The sequence below is a fragment of the Musca autumnalis genome, unplaced genomic scaffold (assembly GCF_047663935.1).
Source record: "Musca autumnalis isolate F117 unplaced genomic scaffold, ASM4766393v1 scaffold_1, whole genome shotgun sequence".
NCBI lineage: Eukaryota > Metazoa > Arthropoda > Insecta > Diptera > Muscidae > Musca > Musca autumnalis.
The window spans coordinates 208,747,004-208,764,026 of NW_027411644.1; the positions used below are offsets into that span (position 1 = coordinate 208,747,004).

The window sequence follows — 17,023 nt, forward strand, 5'->3', positions numbered from 1 at the left end:
GTTGAAGCAAACGAGGTTTTTTACGTTACTATTTGATTGCTGATTAAACCGTTCAAATGACGGACATATGTATGTCCAAAGTAAAAGTAGAAGAATACAAAATGAAGATTACATTTCAAATGTATCACTTTTCAAAATTTCCACTGCATCCACCTTTTATGGATGCTGACATTTTGAAGCCGGATTTTAGGTGTTTTTCGTAATTATACCCTACACCACTATGTGGGGAGGGTATTATAAGTTGGTTTTGGCCAAAAAGTTTGTAACGCATCGAAATAATGGTCGTAGACCCATACTTATATATACCAAAATGAATGTCTCGACGAGCTGAGTCGATCTGGCTATGTGTGTCCGTCCGTCAGTCCGTCCGTCCGTCCGTCTGTCCGTCTGTCCATCTAAACCTTGTAATCACGCTACAGGTCGCAATTTTGATCGGATCGTCACGAAATTTTGGATGTTGATGAGGGTCCCGGAGGGGAAGAAGCCTATTGATTTTGGTGATAGTCGGATAATATTTAAGGGTCGGAATGGGCAAAAAACTTATGTGGATAAAAAGACAACGTTTTTTTCCAAAGCGAATATCTCAGCTTCTATACGGGGTATACCAAAAGCAAAACCTGACAATATAAGTAGAAAATATCACCTTTCTAACGTTGTAAAGTAGATTCTTGTAGGTGATCAAACAACGAAGATATCACAATAGTCGCAAATAAACTCCAAATTTTCATGATTGCGATTTTAGTTATAATGACGAATATCACAGCTTTGGTTGGGGACTTTCCAAAAGCAAAGCCTGGCTATGAAAGTAGAAGATCCCATCTTTACAATTATGTAAACTAGGTCGTCGTAGGTGACCAAATAACGGAGATATCGCAATAGTCGGTAATACATCCCATTTTTCCACTTTTTTGGAAATCACGCTACAGGTCTCAATTTTGATCGGATCGTCACGAAATTTTGAGGGTTAATGGCGGTCACACAGATGAAGAAGCCTATTGATTTTGGTGATGGTCGGATAATATTCAGGGGTCGTAATGGGCAAAAAACTTATTTGGAGAAAAAGACAACGTTTTTTTCCTAAGCAAATATCTCTGCTTCAATATGGGGTATACCAAAAGCAGAACCTGGCCATGAAAGTAGAAAATATCGCCTTTCTACTAATGATGTAAAGTAGGTTCTCGTAGGTGATCAAACAACGAATATATCGCAATAGCCGCTAATTGAACCCAACTTTTTATTTTTGCGATTTTAATAATAATGACGAATATCACAGCTTCGGTTCGGGATCTTTCAAAAACAAAGTCTGACTATGAAAGTAGAAAATCCCATCTTTACAGTGATGCAAAGCAGGTTGGCGTAGGTGGCCACATAACGGAGATATCACAATAGTCGGCAATACATCCCATTTTTTAATTTTTTTGTAATCACGCTACAGGTCGCAATTTTAATTGGATCGTCACGAAATTTTGGGTGTTATTGGGGGTCCCACAGAGGAAAAAACCTTTTGATTCTTGATAATGGTCGGATATTATTCAGGGGTCGGAATGTGACAAAAAAATATTTGGAAAAAAGACCAACGTTTTATTTCAAAGTTAATATCTCCCTTCTGTAGGAGGTATATCGAAAGCAAAACCTGGCAAGGAAAGTAGAAAATTTTGGGGGCTGATGGGGGTCTAACAGAGAAAGAAGCCTATTGATGGTTGGCATACATCCCACTTTTCCATTTTTTTATTTGGGTTGTACTGTCGATGCACTTAAATGCGTTTCAAAAAAAATTGACCTGTGTTAATGAAGACATTCAGAGCAAAGGCGCTAAGCTATCCCAATTGTAATATTTTGAATCAAAAGCCTATGAACAGGGGTAGTGGTGTAGGGTATCACATAGTCGGCCCCGACCCGACTATAGCCTTGGCTCACTTGTTTTAATTTAGCTGGAATGCGCATTTGAGTATTTCAAAAAACAAACATAAGGATTAAAGTAGATATGTATATTGGCTATGTAGCCCACACAGCAGCAGAGTAATCTACTGCCAATCGTCGCGATGTTTAGATTACGTACATATTTTTAAAATATTTTTCCGATGTATAAACAGCTTAAATTTTATTAAAACAAGTTGCAAGCAAGCAATTTTTTTAATTTTTCTTAATTTCCGCGAAAATTTACAACTTTTTCACTAATGTTATGGGACCTCAGTAATCATATAGTACGTAGGAAGCCCTTAATTAACAATGTTTCGCAATATAATGAGTGGCGTTGTTTTAAGATTTATTTCTTATTATCAGAATTGAAACCGCCATAACTTTTGCGCGCAACAACCAAAATTAGTATCTTGAACAAATTTGAGAATCGGAATTTTTTCCCAATCTATGTACCAAAAATCTTTCATGTAGCCAAAAAAATTTTTTTTTTATTTTTTTTTTTTATGGAAAACTAAAAAAATTTTATATTTCCTCGTATACACTTTGATACTACTAAAAATGTGCCTCATCGAAATAATGGCTTTAGACCCCAAGTATGTTTGGACGAAATCTGTTCTGGCTGGCTGGTGCGTACGATAACTCTCAAACGGATCAACCGATTCGAACATATTTTGCACTTCGTAATATTTTGCCCAAACTTAGTTTAAGTTCGAAGATGGGGTATATCAGTCCACTCCTTCAGGTACCTCCCGCAAACAAGTTCAAAACTGCTCGGAAAAATTGTGCGCACGATAACTCTTGAAGGGAATAACCGATTTGGTCCATACTTTGCACATCGTGTAGTTTCTATCAGACTTAGATGAGGCTCAAATATGGACTCAATTGGTCCATTACTTCGGGTACCTCCGGCACAAAATTTCGGATAAGTGCAGTTTAGGACCTGTTCTCGAAGCGTTTTGATTATTGTTGTAACAGCTTCTATTCACTGCCCCCATACTATGGTACAAGTTTCATCAGACGCAAGTCATACTTCCTGAAAAAATAGCTTGAAAGTTGCAAAAAACCCTATGATACCGTGTGCAGTGGTTGGAGCGCAAAATAACGCTCAAACTGATCTGCCGATTTGTTCCAAAGTTTGGCCTTCGTAATATTTTGTCCAAACATAGTTATATATATATATATATATATATATATATCACAGATATAGACCAGGTTCGAATATGGACTATATTTGTCCACCCCTTTGGGTACCTCTCCCATACAAAATTTCGGATAACTTCACTTTAATACCTGATCTCGAATCACTTTAATTTTTTTGAAGCAACATGCATTCGTTGCCTCAATTAAACAATCTGATCAACCGTCTAAAATTTGGCCTTCGTCATATTTTGTCCAAACTTAGTTTCAATTCCAGTAATTCCGAATCCCGAATTTGTGAAAATCGGCTCGGATGTTAATAATAGCTATATTACGAGGACCAAATTACCTGCAATTGGCCATATACACTAGCGATCATCTGAATATGTTTGAATTTTTTTTTTTTTTATATTTTAAGGTATCTTCTGATGTGTTCGTATTGCAGATCCATAGTATTTACTTTTTGAGAGTCCTATACTATGCCAACATTCCCAAGAAAAAACTTTTTGCGATCATCAGAATAGGTTCGAATTAAATAAAATTTAAAAATTGTACTACCCATGCAAATATTGCGCAATTTTTTGGTTTAGTTTAGTAAAATGAAACATTCTGTTAAATCCTACAACAAATTTGTTAGGAACGTGGGTTCAAATCTCAACATGGAAAAGTTAGCAAAAACTTTCAGATAAAATCAAGAAATATTCCAACAAAAACGTTGTATAAACTGGCTTTAAATGACTTTTTGATTTCGTTAGATCTCTTCTGAGCTTCTTATTTTCCAAAAATGAATATGAAGCATCATTAAGGGTTATGTCTAGAGTACGTACAAACATTTTAATGATATTTGGAAAGTCCTGTATCAGCTAGGTTTGTCCCATATTAGACTAGCCTTTAACGGCATTGACCTGATGGATGAAAAAATCAGGGCATAGAACAAAAGTTTTCACACTTTTCTTTGAAAATAGTTTTTAGAAACATTGTTAATAATGTCGTAATCATGTTTGCATTTATAAAAACAAAAATTTCTACGCCCATTGTTGCCATTTAAGACAAACACTACTACTCGACGAGTTTCATAGAATCACTCAACTTCTTTTTTTTCTGCGGGTTTTTTTCAAGTTCTGTCGTATTTTTGAGGGCATTGCACAGTGGTGGCACTTACATGGGAAGGTGTGACAAAAATACTTCTAGATGATATATCGAACTGAAATTTTTATCAATTGGTCCTCTGAGGCTAAAAACATTCTAACAAAAATTTTGGAGTCCTAGGTCCAAAATTTCGCGTGGTTCCCATGTAACAAATCATTCTGAATTGAAGTATTTTACTGTTGCCAACATATTGTTTAACCGAATTCGCTGTAATCCGGTACTAGGAGTTGTTATTGCATAGTAAACCTCCCCGCTAGAAACTGTCAATAGTGGTCCATGATTTGCTATACCCCCATATATGATTTCTATCTCGATTTAATGTATTTTACAGATATTTAACAAATTCTAAACGGATTAGGCTTTAATAGTGAACTCAGAGTTTAGAACAGGATTTTATAAATAAATGTGACGTTGGCCCACTTTTGGCCACAGCCTCCATAGGGTTACCATATATTTTTTTGTACTTTATAACATTTAATAACATTTTTTCTGCAGAATTACCTGTAATATCGTATTTTTGGTTCTCAGTGCGGGGAAAATGTCCACGTTTTGACGTGTTGCAACATTAGGGTGTCCCAAACAAGAAAAAATATTTATTTAAGTGTATACCCCGCAAAACCTTATATTTTGCAATCGCGTGTTTTCAGTGCGGCTACAAGATACCATGATAAAAGAAATCACTAATAGGAATGTTTTGAAACGATTTGCATCTTTAAATTCTTAAAATGACGATATGCATTTTTTTGATTTTTGACGTTGGGCGCATCCACTGTGCATTGTGTGGTGTACAATTCATAGTTCGGATGAAAATCAGCATATCTGGGGTAAAATCGATATTTTACTTGTGGAAGAAGTCAACACCTGAGTTTAAATAAATAAACTGTCTTTATTTAGATTCACTTTGGCAGTTTTGTTGAGATGTGTATTATTTTATTGTTGTAAAATAATTTCAGCTTAATCTCGGGTTTTGTTAAAATTTTTAAAACAACAAGTTTTATTAAAAGTGGGATGTAGTTAAAATTGATTTAATTTCGGGAAAGGCAAAGAATACTAGTTTCTTCCAACGCCACTTGGCCTCATCAGTTCTCTTAGTTCTTTGTATTGAAACAAACAACTCTTCCCCAATTGTATGACGACCATAGCCAAAATTAGTCAGAAACATCATTTTTTCTATCGGAATCAATGGCAAAACAACTGAAAACGATAGGGAACCAATTATTCCACCATTCTGATTACTAAAATGGCACCAAAAGCGAAACATTTGGAAATTAATAATCGATTATTGTGGTGCATCATTTTCAATGCTCAGTTTAAAAATGCCCATTTTTTGGTTTCCAGTAAAATTTTAGTATAACGGTACTGTAAACGGAATATTTTTGTACGCCATCTTAAAGACAACTTTTCAGACTACAAAATTGTTTTTTGAATTGTAAAAAAATCTTAACTCGTTTCCAAGATATCAACGTTTACATTTTTTATTTCAGATTGCATTATTTTCAGTGACAGTCACTGTATATTGGAGCAATGTCAAAATCTGGCCCTATTTCAATAAATTTTTGTAGAAATCGTTTTTAGCCACAACATTGAACTGGTAATTTTTTTCATCGATTCGACCATAATTGCGGCCTATAGAGAATTTTCGTGTAAATTCACCTTCAATTCACCTAGGAAATGCTATGGAAACAAAGATCGCTCAGGTGTCATGGGTTAACGTAACGGATCGCCATAAAGTTCCATGAATAAGGTTTATGGATCCAATGGAAACGTTGTTTGACGTTGTTTGGGCAACATTTATAATTTTTTTATTTTATTTATTTATTTATTTTTTTTTGTAAATTGAGCCATAGTCTTTATATATAAACACAAGATTTCAATATATAGCAGAATTATTTTTTTCACAAAATTGTATTTCGATACGTATACAACACTCTAGCCGAAGATAAATTTAAGCTTACCTTCGTTTTAAATTAAAATCTCATTAAAATGGAAACATGCAAGCGAATAATTTAATTTGTTTTCTTTGATGTAAAAAATTAAAATCAGGTAAATTTAGGGTTTCTGCTTCTCTGCATAATTTGTAATTTGATTCAAAACTCCAAAAATTGATAGACACCTTTATCTTCAATCTTCACTGTGAAATAATGCCTAAACTAATTGCACACAATATTTTTGTAAAACGACATTATTCCATTATAATTTTTTTTTTCGTATAACATAATTTATATTTTTATTTATTATTAAATAAATAATTTATTATTTACTTTATTTTCACGGTTGCGAATTAAAACCAAGTTAATAAAAGGTGGTGGTGGTGTGTGGGGGAACAATTAACAATTTGTTGTACTTGGTTGGTTTGTTTGCTTTGTTTTTTTTTTTCTTTTTCTTTTTTTTTTGAGACGATTTGATTTTTTGTTGATTTTGTTTTTCTATTTTGGATCAACACCGCACGTTTGTCTGTTGGACTTTTTATTTAGTTTCGTTTGGTCTACGACCAAGATGAGACTTTTGCACGACGCTTTGTGGGTCGTATTGACGAGATGGAATGGTTGTTTACAACGCGACGTTCGTTTTCGTTATGATCGCCAACATTAAAATGTTGTTGATATTAAATTTAAGTTTTTTTGTTTTTTTTTGTGTTTGTTTTTTGGCCCCTGGGCACAGCAACAACAAACCACAAATATTTAACTCACCTGAGACCGGCTTTTAAGCCACAGCTCTCAGTTGTGGTCAAAACAAATTTTTAGATTTTCGTTTGAGTTGGCAATACCATGAAACAAAGATCTGGCTGTAAACCTCTCTTCTTATTGTGTGTGTTTTTTTTCTTTTTGTATTCAATTCATGCGTATTTTTCAATACGAAATTATTATCACTTGATCGTGTACTACTACTATTATTATTACTTTTTATTTGTTTATTTATTTACTTTTTTGAGAAATAATGTCTGCCTCTTTTTAAGGTGTGAATTTGTGCAAAAATTCTCGCATGTTCTTTTCAGAATTACGGTAGCATCTTTATTGTACCAGGAGGGCAAGTTTATAACTTGATATCATCTCATTGCAATAATTCGTAGTCATGTTTGCGGTGACACTAATACAATGTTTATATCCGTATGTTTTTGTTGTGAAATATTGAGTAGTTTTGTGAGAAATAGCCGCTGAAAAACATTCTTCCAACATTAAAGCGATCTGCGGTGAAAATGGGAAAACGGAAAATATATTACTGAAACAATATATGCGGATGGATTTTGTAAAAAAGGCTATAAGTTAGTCCTTCAGAGAAGGAATAAGAAAACAAGTAAAAAAGTATCAGTCAGCTGTGCTGACGGAGACATACCCTCAGCCTCTGACCAAAAACAGAAGCAACCACAATAATTATGCCGTATATAAAATATATTGATTATGTACCACGATTTTGCTTCAAAGTACGTGGAATATGTACGTGTCGTAAAGTGGGGCGGGGCTATACCAAATCATTGACATACATATACCAACAAATTTTAGTAAGTAAACTTCTGATTCATAGATAACTTGAAATATTAAATTACGTTCAACTAAGTTTGGGAGAAATTTGCGAAAAAGTTTGAGAAGTATGTTGCACACTAACCATTTTAGAATATGGCGGCAGGGTTTATGCGGCCTTTGGCCATTACCTCAGGAAGTATAGACTTTCTCGAGAAAAAAATTGTACCGTTGTAATAGGGATCGTGAAAACAACCATCTGCAAAAAATTTCAAATAGATCCGAGAGGGGTCTTCAAACTGAACTTTTCCCAAATTGTGTGTGAGAGTTACCCCAAAAATTCAAGACGATTCGAGAGGAGTCCTTAATCTTCACTTTTTCCGAATTTTGTGTGGGAGGTACCCGATGGATTGGACCGATATAGTCCATATTGGAACCCGATCTTTATCTGAAAAGAATAATACGATGTCAAAAGTTTGGACCGAATCGATTGCTCCATTCGAGAGTTATCGTTCACATCATTTTACAGGAAAATGTTGAACTTTTGAAGAGGTGGTACCAGAAGGAGTGAACCCGAAGGAGCGAACCATCTTCGAGCTTAAACTTGGACAAAATATTACGAAGTGCAACATATGGCAGACAAATAGACGGTCGGACATGGCTAAATCGACTCAAAATTGTCTGAAACGAATTTCGTTTAAACATAACACAGTGCGACAACAAAAAAAATGACGAGGAAAATCGAGTAGATTATGAAAGTAGAGCTAAAAATATGAGACACGTGTATCGGCGTTTTAAAAGTTTACGTCGGAAAGTAACCAAAATAGGCGGGGCAAGTTCCGCCCATTTTTAATTTTTTCGAAATATTCGAGTTAAGATATCTTCGAATCCTTGCATTTCAGGTATATAGTGTCTTTGGCAACTATACAGAGGAGTATGTGGGCAATATTTTTGTTAAAAATTTTAACCCTCATGCGGTTCATCAAAGGGGTCTTTTTTGTCCTTTTTTCAAAAATCTTTCAAAAACTCCTTAAAAATGTGATTGTATCAAATCCAAATATTCTACAAAATTGTTCGCCATAAAATTTTACTATAGGTCTCAGAATACACCAAATCTGTAACTCTTGTCTAATCGCCAGGAATCTCTAAAAATGAAAAACACGTTTTAGGGTTAAAGTCGGACTTCATCTGAGTTTATTCAAAATTGTCCCACAAAACATAATTTTAGAGAGATGATGTCAGAGACAAAAATATTCTTCGTCAAAATTCACTATGGGTCACCAAAGAAGTGAAATGTCTATTTACATTCTAAAGCATTAAAATATCAGTATCAATTTTGCTGAAAAAACATGAAAATATTTCCCAATTTTTTTGATGAAAAATTGTTCTTTCTTTTTTCGAGTTGATACATGGAAGTAATATGAAACTTGGTTATAGGTGAAAAGTGTCAAAAGATGAAAAATTCTACACAAAATTTCACTATGACTTTCAGAATAAACCATATATCTAGCTATACTATTTCCTTAAATAAATTAGATTACAAATTTATATAGATTTGGAAGAAATTATATGTTTTAATTTTGGACTGTTAATTTTACATAATTCCATACTGGATCAAAATCTAGCAAAATCCTTTACCTTTTTTGAATATTGTTAAAGAAAGAAATGTTCCAAATGAAATTTCATTATGAGTTTCTGAATAAAAGAATTCTGTAACCATAATATATATATGACATTCTTAGCAGCACTTGTTTTTGATATATAGGCTTTAGGACCATATTTTCCAATATTCATACAGATTGTCGTTGTGATTGGATACTATAAATATGATATTGATGGTTTTTCGTTGTGAATTCATACAGAAGATGTCTTGCGCTCCATTCATACTGCTTTTGAAATATTTGTGGTGAATACATATTTGGAATATATAGAAAACCCACATCGGACCTGCCCAAATTGCGTATTTTTAGTAGTTTCAACTTAAATTCCGTAGTTAGGATAAGCCATTGGTTGCTTATATTATATGTGAAAATACATTAGAGGTCTACCGCTATGGTCCAGTGAAAATATAGGTGTCATATGGGCTCTCACATGCACAATTTGGTGTGGTCCAAAAAACTACAATGATGGGACTAACTCCTACTTTGGTGGCATTTACGGAATAAACCCTAGCAATTGACATAAATGGCTATATCCTAACTGGTTTCGTTATGGTCATTTTTCACATACAATATAAGCAACCAATGGCTTATCCTAACTACGGAATTTAAGTTGAAACTACTAAAAATACGCAATTTGGGCAGGTCCGATGTGGGTTTTTTTATATATTCCAAATATGTATTCACCACAAATATTTCAAAAGCAGTATGAATGGAGCGCAAGACATCTTCTGTATGAATTCACAATTCATTCATTCGATACACCATCAATATCATATTTATAGTATCCAATCACAACGACAATCTGTATGAATATTGGAAAATATGGCCCTAAAGCCTATATATCAAAAACAAGTGCTGCTAAGAATGTTATATATTACGGTTACAGATTTCTTTTATTCAGAAACTCATAATGAAATTTCATTTGGAACATTTCTTTCTTTAACAATATTCCCATAAAGTAAAGGATTTTGCTAGATTTTGATCCAGTATGGAATTATGTAAAATTAACAGTCCAAAATTAAAACATATAATTTCTTCCAAATATATATAAATTTGTAATCTAATTTATTTAAGGAAATAGTATAGCTAGATATATGGTTTATTCTGAAAGTCATAGTGAAATTTTGTGTAGAATTTTTCATCTTTTGACACTTTTCACCTATAACCAAGTTTCATATTACTTCCATGTATCAACTCGAAAAAAGAAAGAACAATTTTTCATCAAAAAAATTGGGAAATATTTTCATGTTTTTTCAGCAAAATTGATACTGATATTTTAATGCTTTAGAATGTAAATAGACATTTCACTTCTTTGGTGACCCATAGTGAATTTTGACGAAGAATATTTTTGTCTCTGACATCATCTCTCTAAAATTATGTTTTGTGGGACAATTTTGAATAAACTCAGATGAAGTCCGACTTTAACCCTAAAACGTGTTTTTCATTTTTAGAGATTCCTGGCGATTAGACAAGAGTTACAGATTTGGTGTATTCTGAGACCTATAGTAAAATTTTATGGCGAACAATTTTGTAGAATATTTGGATTTGATACAATCACATTTTTAAGGAGTTTTTGAAAGATTTTTGAAAAAAGGACAAAAAAGACCCCTTTGATTAACCGCATGAGGGTTAAAATTTTTAACAAAAATATTGCCCACATACTCCTCTGTAAAGTTGCCAAAGACACTATATACCTGAAATGCAAGGATTCAAAGATATCTTAACTCGAATATTTCGAAAAAATTAAAAATGGGCGGAACTTGCCCCGCCTATTTTGGTTACTTTCCGACGTAAACTTTTAAAACGCCGATACACGTGTCTCATATTTTTAGCTCTACTTTCATAATCTACTCGATTTTTCCCATCATTTTGAAAAAAATTGAATTTTGTTACACAGTGTAATTGAGTCTAAAATAGTGGAGACCAACAAAATACAATTAAAACGAAAACATGTGTGAATGTATGAGTGAAAAAAAGCAACAACCAAATGATGTTTATCGTTTGATTTTGTTCACGTACAGTGTATGTGAGAGAGAAAAGCAAATGCAAAGACAACTCAGTGAGATCGCTGAATATACTGTCTTTACAAAGAAGAGCATCCCTGGTCTAAAACCATTATTTCGATGATGCACATGTTTGGTCGTATAAAGGTGTATGTATATACACAAAAAACAAGTCGCACAGTGGGTTGAGAAGTAAAATCTTATAATATGTTCAATTATTGGCTAAGCTAATATTGGCAAAAAGTAATATAGTTAGGTGAATGTTTTAATGTGGTTCCCATATAAGGGTACCTACCGATCAGGGACGTTCGCAGGATTTCATTTCGGGGGAGGGGGCCCAGCTTGACCAAAAATCATGAACATTTAAAATGTTGTGTTGCGTTACCTAAAGCTATTTTATAGATTTTGTTAGTTGACTTTATATAAACCCAGCAAATTGTTCGATGCCAAAGATGCAACCATGGGTGCAATGATTTGGCATGCTATCTTTTTAGCATCTTCATCGATGAATTTTATATGAACGTGGACCCTAAATTCATTTTTGGATCCAAAGCATGTCATTTACACCAATGCTTTGACATGCCATTTTGACCAATGCTTTGGCATGTCATTTTCACCAACCCTTTGCAATGACATTATCATTACGACGAGAGTTTTAACAACGTTGGTTGTGATTTCGAGTCTCCGACATCAAGCCTATTGTAAATAATTAATCTTATATATTTAGAAAAAAGTGAATAAATAAAAACACAAAATTCATCTCTATTGGATCGAATGGAATGGGTTCAAATGCTGATGAAAAGATCGGATCTTTCACGACTTCCTTTGCATGGGTTCAAAGTTTATGAAAATATCGCATCTTTCACGACTTCCTTTGTATTGGTTTAAATGCTAATGAAAAGATCGGGTCTTTCACGACTTCCTTTCAACCAATGCAAAAGATGCCACGAAATCACGTCATCGCATCAAATTTTGCTGGGAAATATTGACACAAAGTATATAAATTCAGTAGAGAGGGCTCTCAATATTTAGGATCTAATTTTAAATTTCTACAGAGTATAAAATATAAGTCTTTGGATATTTCGAATTGAAAACAAACCATATCGGTTCGGTATAGTCGCCATATAAAAGTTCCGCCCCGTTTTCAGTAGTTTGAAGTTTTTAATCATATAGGTCTACGTAATGCTACATCGCAGAATTTTAAAGTTTTAAAGTTTTTGCTATCGCAAGGTTTCAGTATTTCGAAGATTTTAACCGAATTTGCAGAATATCAGCTGAATGTAATACAGATTTTGGGATTCTTTTTGGTGGGAGAACCTTCATGCAGAAAGTGGTTAAAATATATCCACGTTTTAATACAATTCTATATAAATCTATACTCGGGTGAGTTGGATTGAGTTATACAGGGGTTTAATGTGTTGGAGGGTATAGTTCAACCGAACATTACATAGCGAGATACCTAAACGACTTCTATGAATTAAATACCTTCAAAAGGAAGAATAAATCGAATCGAAGCGAGTACAAATAGGAATTCTATATTCAGCTTTTGTATCGTTAACCTAAGAATATAACATTTCTTATGTCACAAAAACACCAAATTTCCTTATTTACCAGAAGAGAGTCTGATGGAGTCTGTGCAAGCTAATTACAAACTTTAGAAACTTAAAATCGAACGATACAGACTATGACTCATAGGCTCCGAATCCTTCTCGCAGTACTGTTTGAATTACAAAAGTCGAAACATTTCATGATTGTTTTCCGGCTGTATTCTCTACTTTTGGTATAATGTTACAGAAGAAGCTTTATCAATTTTTTATTTGTATAAGTAGAAATTTTTGGACTCGATGACTGGACTCAGGTCATGCAACTTATTGGAACTAGAATTTAAATATTTCTTAAATTAAATTTATTGCTTGTTTAAGTCTGGAGTTTTCCCCATTGGCTTAACTTCATCACTTTCCACGGTGCTCTTGAATCAACTTTAAATGGAAGGTGCTTACACCTGGGAAGTTTTTGCGGATTCTGAAATGAGAAAAATCAAAAAACTAAAAAAATCGCCGGAGCGCTTTTTAAATAAATCGCGATTCAAGTTGACATTTTTAGGGGTTGTTTAGGTTTTCACGATTTTGCTTAGAAACCGTAAGTCCTATCAAAATGAGACTGAAGAAAATGTTGTAGCTCTGAAAATTCTCTAGAAGAATGGCCTTTACGGTAATTTCGTAGGTTTTACCATTTTTGAGATATTGATGTTCAAATTGGGACAATGCACTGATTGTATCGCCCCCTTATAAAACAATGTCATGAAGGGTGCACCTTAACTAACTTTTCATGAAAACCGCTTACACAGGGGAAGTTTTTGTGAATTCTGAAGCAGCAATGTTCATAGATGAGAAAAATCCAAAAACAAGAAATGATCGCTGTAGGGATTTTTAAATAAATCGCGGTCAAAATTCACATTTTTAGGTGTTTTTTAAGTTTTCACGATTTTGCTTGGAAACCGCAGGTTCAATCGAAATGGAGCTAAAGAAAATGTTGTGGCTGCGAAAATTCTCTACAGGATTGGCGTTTATGATTTGTTCCTAGGCTGTACCATTTTTGAGATAAAGAAGCTCAGTTTACATTTTTAGGTTTTTTTGTTAGGGTTTCGCGATTTTGCTTGAATACGGCAAGTCTTATCGGCATGGGACCTGAGAAAATCTTATAGCTGCCAAAATTCTCTACAAGACTGGCTTATGAAATTTTTCCTAGGTTGTACCATTTTTTAGACATATAAGTTTAAGTTGGGAAATTGCAATCATGACATTGTTTTGTAAGGAGACGATACAGAATTGAATTGAATTTGAATTGTCCCAATTTCAACTTCTATATCTCAAAAGTTGTAAAACGTACGAAAATATCATTAAGGTCAATCTTGTAGAGAATTTTGATAGCTACAACATTTTCTTCATTCCCATTTTGATAGGACTTGCGGTTTCCAAGCAAAATCGCAAAAACCCAAACAACCCCTAAAAATGTCAACTTGAATCGCGATTTATTTAAAAAGCGCTCCGGCGATTTTTTTAGTTTTTTGATTTTTCCCATCTATGAACATTGCAGTTTCAGAATCCGCAAAAACTTTCCAGGTGTAAGCACCTTCCATTTAAATTTGATTCAAGAGCACCGTGTTTCCTCTTTGCAGAGAAAAATGTTTACAAAACGCACTGACAGCTTGCAAAATTTACTGCTTCAAATGATACATAGTTTTGACAAATAAGAATTGATCATTAAATCAACAAGGACTCTACCCTTGTCTATTGACCACTTGTGCCCAAAGCCGTGGATTTGCGACTATGGACAGATCGAATACCAGCTACACAAGCAAAATAGTTTTCCCAAAAATATTGTCCCCTTTTTAGGCGAACAAAATTGCCAAAAAAACATCGAAACTTTCCGAATAAATGCATAAATTTAATTTAGATTAAGGTGCAGAAGTGTTAAACTTTTGGAAATTAATGTTATTTTTAGAGTCACTCCTTTCGATAGTTTCCGCGCCCACAAGCCATATTGGTTGGTCACCGAAGTATTTAAAGCTTTGTCAGGAAGTATGGACTTGTCTACGAAATATCGCGGTGCGACTGAACTAACTTTATGTGAAAGGAGCCTACACCTGGGAGTTTTTACGGATTCTGGAACTAGAATATTCATAGATGATAAGCATCAAAGAACAAAAAAAGTTGGCGGAGGGATTTTTAAATAAATCGCGGTCAAAATTTTTAGGTGCTTTTTGGGTTTTCAGGATTTTGCTTGGAAACCGCAAGCCCTAAAAAAATATTGTAGCAGTGAAAATTCTCTACAACATTTTCTTTAGTCCCATTTCGATAGGGCTTGCGGTTTCCAAGCAAAATCGAAACCTAAAAAGTCCTTAAAATGTGACTTTTGACCGTGATTTTTTTAAAAATCCCTCCGGCGATTTTTTTTGTTTTTTGATTTTTCTCATCTATGAACATTGTCGTTCAGTATCCACAACAACTTCCTGAACTTAGTTCAGGCGGACCGTGCGCTGTAAATAAGACTACAAATTTCAAAAAAGTCCAAAAGGATCCTCGACCAGCCTTTTAACTGAACTTATATTGAACTTTTGTGAGGGAGGTACCTGAGAATGTTGTCCATACATATTCTCTTGGAACTTGATATACGTTTGGAAGTAATTTTATTAGATGAATAAGAAGACGAAATATTGCGATATACACAGTTTAGATCGAGAGCTTTTTGAGCTTTTATGGCGGTGGTACATGACATGACTTAAATTTAATTTGGACAAAATATTACGAGATCCAAAACTTTTACCAAATTGGTTGATCCGTTCAAGAGTTATCATGCGCTTCATCCTGCCAGACAATTAGATATACAGACGGACGGACTATGCTAAGTAATGCCAGCTTGTCTGAAACGAATTTCGTCTAAACAAATGTGGAGTCTAAAATCATTATTTCGATGAGGCACAATTGTATCGTATCAAAGTGTATATTATTATCTCGTAAGCCCAAACGCTGAGGATGCAATTATACTTTTTGATGAAAAAAATTCAAGTAGGTATGCTACATATAGCAGATTTTATCAAATACATTTTTCTTCATTATTTTCTCCTGCTGCTTAGCAAGAAATAACATTTTGTTGAAGGCATTGGAACAAATTTCTAATTTGCTTTCAAGATATAGTCCATGAACAACAACATTTATTTTTTATGGTCCGTTTGAAATTATAAAAAATATCTTCAACTTTAACACAGGGTAACTGTAAAAGTAAACAGGATATGATTTTGATATTTTGGTTAGGGATGTATAGTTATACCAAAGAATTTTATTTTTTGAATAAATCTCCGTTTTTTTTTGCGATTTCATCCCATTGTGACAGTAAATAAAACATACATATTTCAATTTTCCGTTTTCAATTTAATAATATAGAATTTAAAATTATTTGAGCTTGAATATCAAAGTGCAATTTGTTCAATTGTAAAATGAAAACATTTTCCCTTGACATTAAAGAAAACGTTTAATTATGCAAAGCTTAATTGTAGGCATTTCATGTGACTGAAGGCCGCATAGAGTACAACATTTCGACTTAACAGGCTGCACACCTTGCATTTTATTGAATTAAAAATAGACAAGTTCGCAAAAAAATGTGCAAAGAGAATGCTGCGCAGAGTGGCATAAAAACGCTATAACATCCATACATTCCAAGATAATGGATGGATGACTCAAGAATTTCCAAATAGCAATGTCGGTTCATTACACCTTCCGCACCTTCATTAAAGTACAAAGGGTCTTGTGAAAAATGTTGTAATTATTAGATTATGACTTTTAGACATTTTTTCTCAAAAATTATTTCTTGTAGCACGGATGAGTGAAGTTTCTAATCACTAAAATAACATTTATTACTTTGAAATAAAGAAAAAGTTTTCGGCTTTGCCGACAGAGATATACCCTCAGCTTGTGTGGATTGAAATACTTTTTTACAAAAAAAAAAAAAAAAAAAAAAAAAAAAAAACAAAAAAGAAATGTATGGGCGTACGAACCGACAGAAATATGTATTGGATTAAAGCTCAAAAATTTGGGGGGATACCGATATATAGGGCTTTTGTACCATACTAGCCTACGAAAAGCATAATATCGGGCCACTAGGGAAACCTTCTGTAAAAATGTCCAAAGGATCCTCG

The 17,023-nt window shown here is 33.7% G+C and overlaps 2 protein-coding genes across 3 annotated transcripts in view; one reads left to right on the top strand and one right to left on the bottom strand.

Annotated features, from left to right (window-relative positions):
• lute (BTB/POZ domain containing protein 3 lute) overlaps positions 1-6,793 on the bottom strand; it is a 95,994-nt gene extending 89,201 nt beyond the window's left edge. Inside the window, exon 1 of one of the 2 annotated variants that reach the window (XM_073960015.1) lies at positions 6,468-6,793. The gene's annotated coding sequence lies outside the window, so the exon portion shown is untranslated. Of the gene's footprint in view, positions 1-6,161 lie in introns of both variants that reach the window. The other variant, XM_073960014.1, reaches the window with a different exon arrangement.
• Brf (Brf RNA polymerase III subunit) overlaps positions 1-17,023 on the top strand; it is a 168,098-nt gene that overhangs the window by 104,104 nt on the left and 46,971 nt on the right. The window lies entirely within an intron of this gene.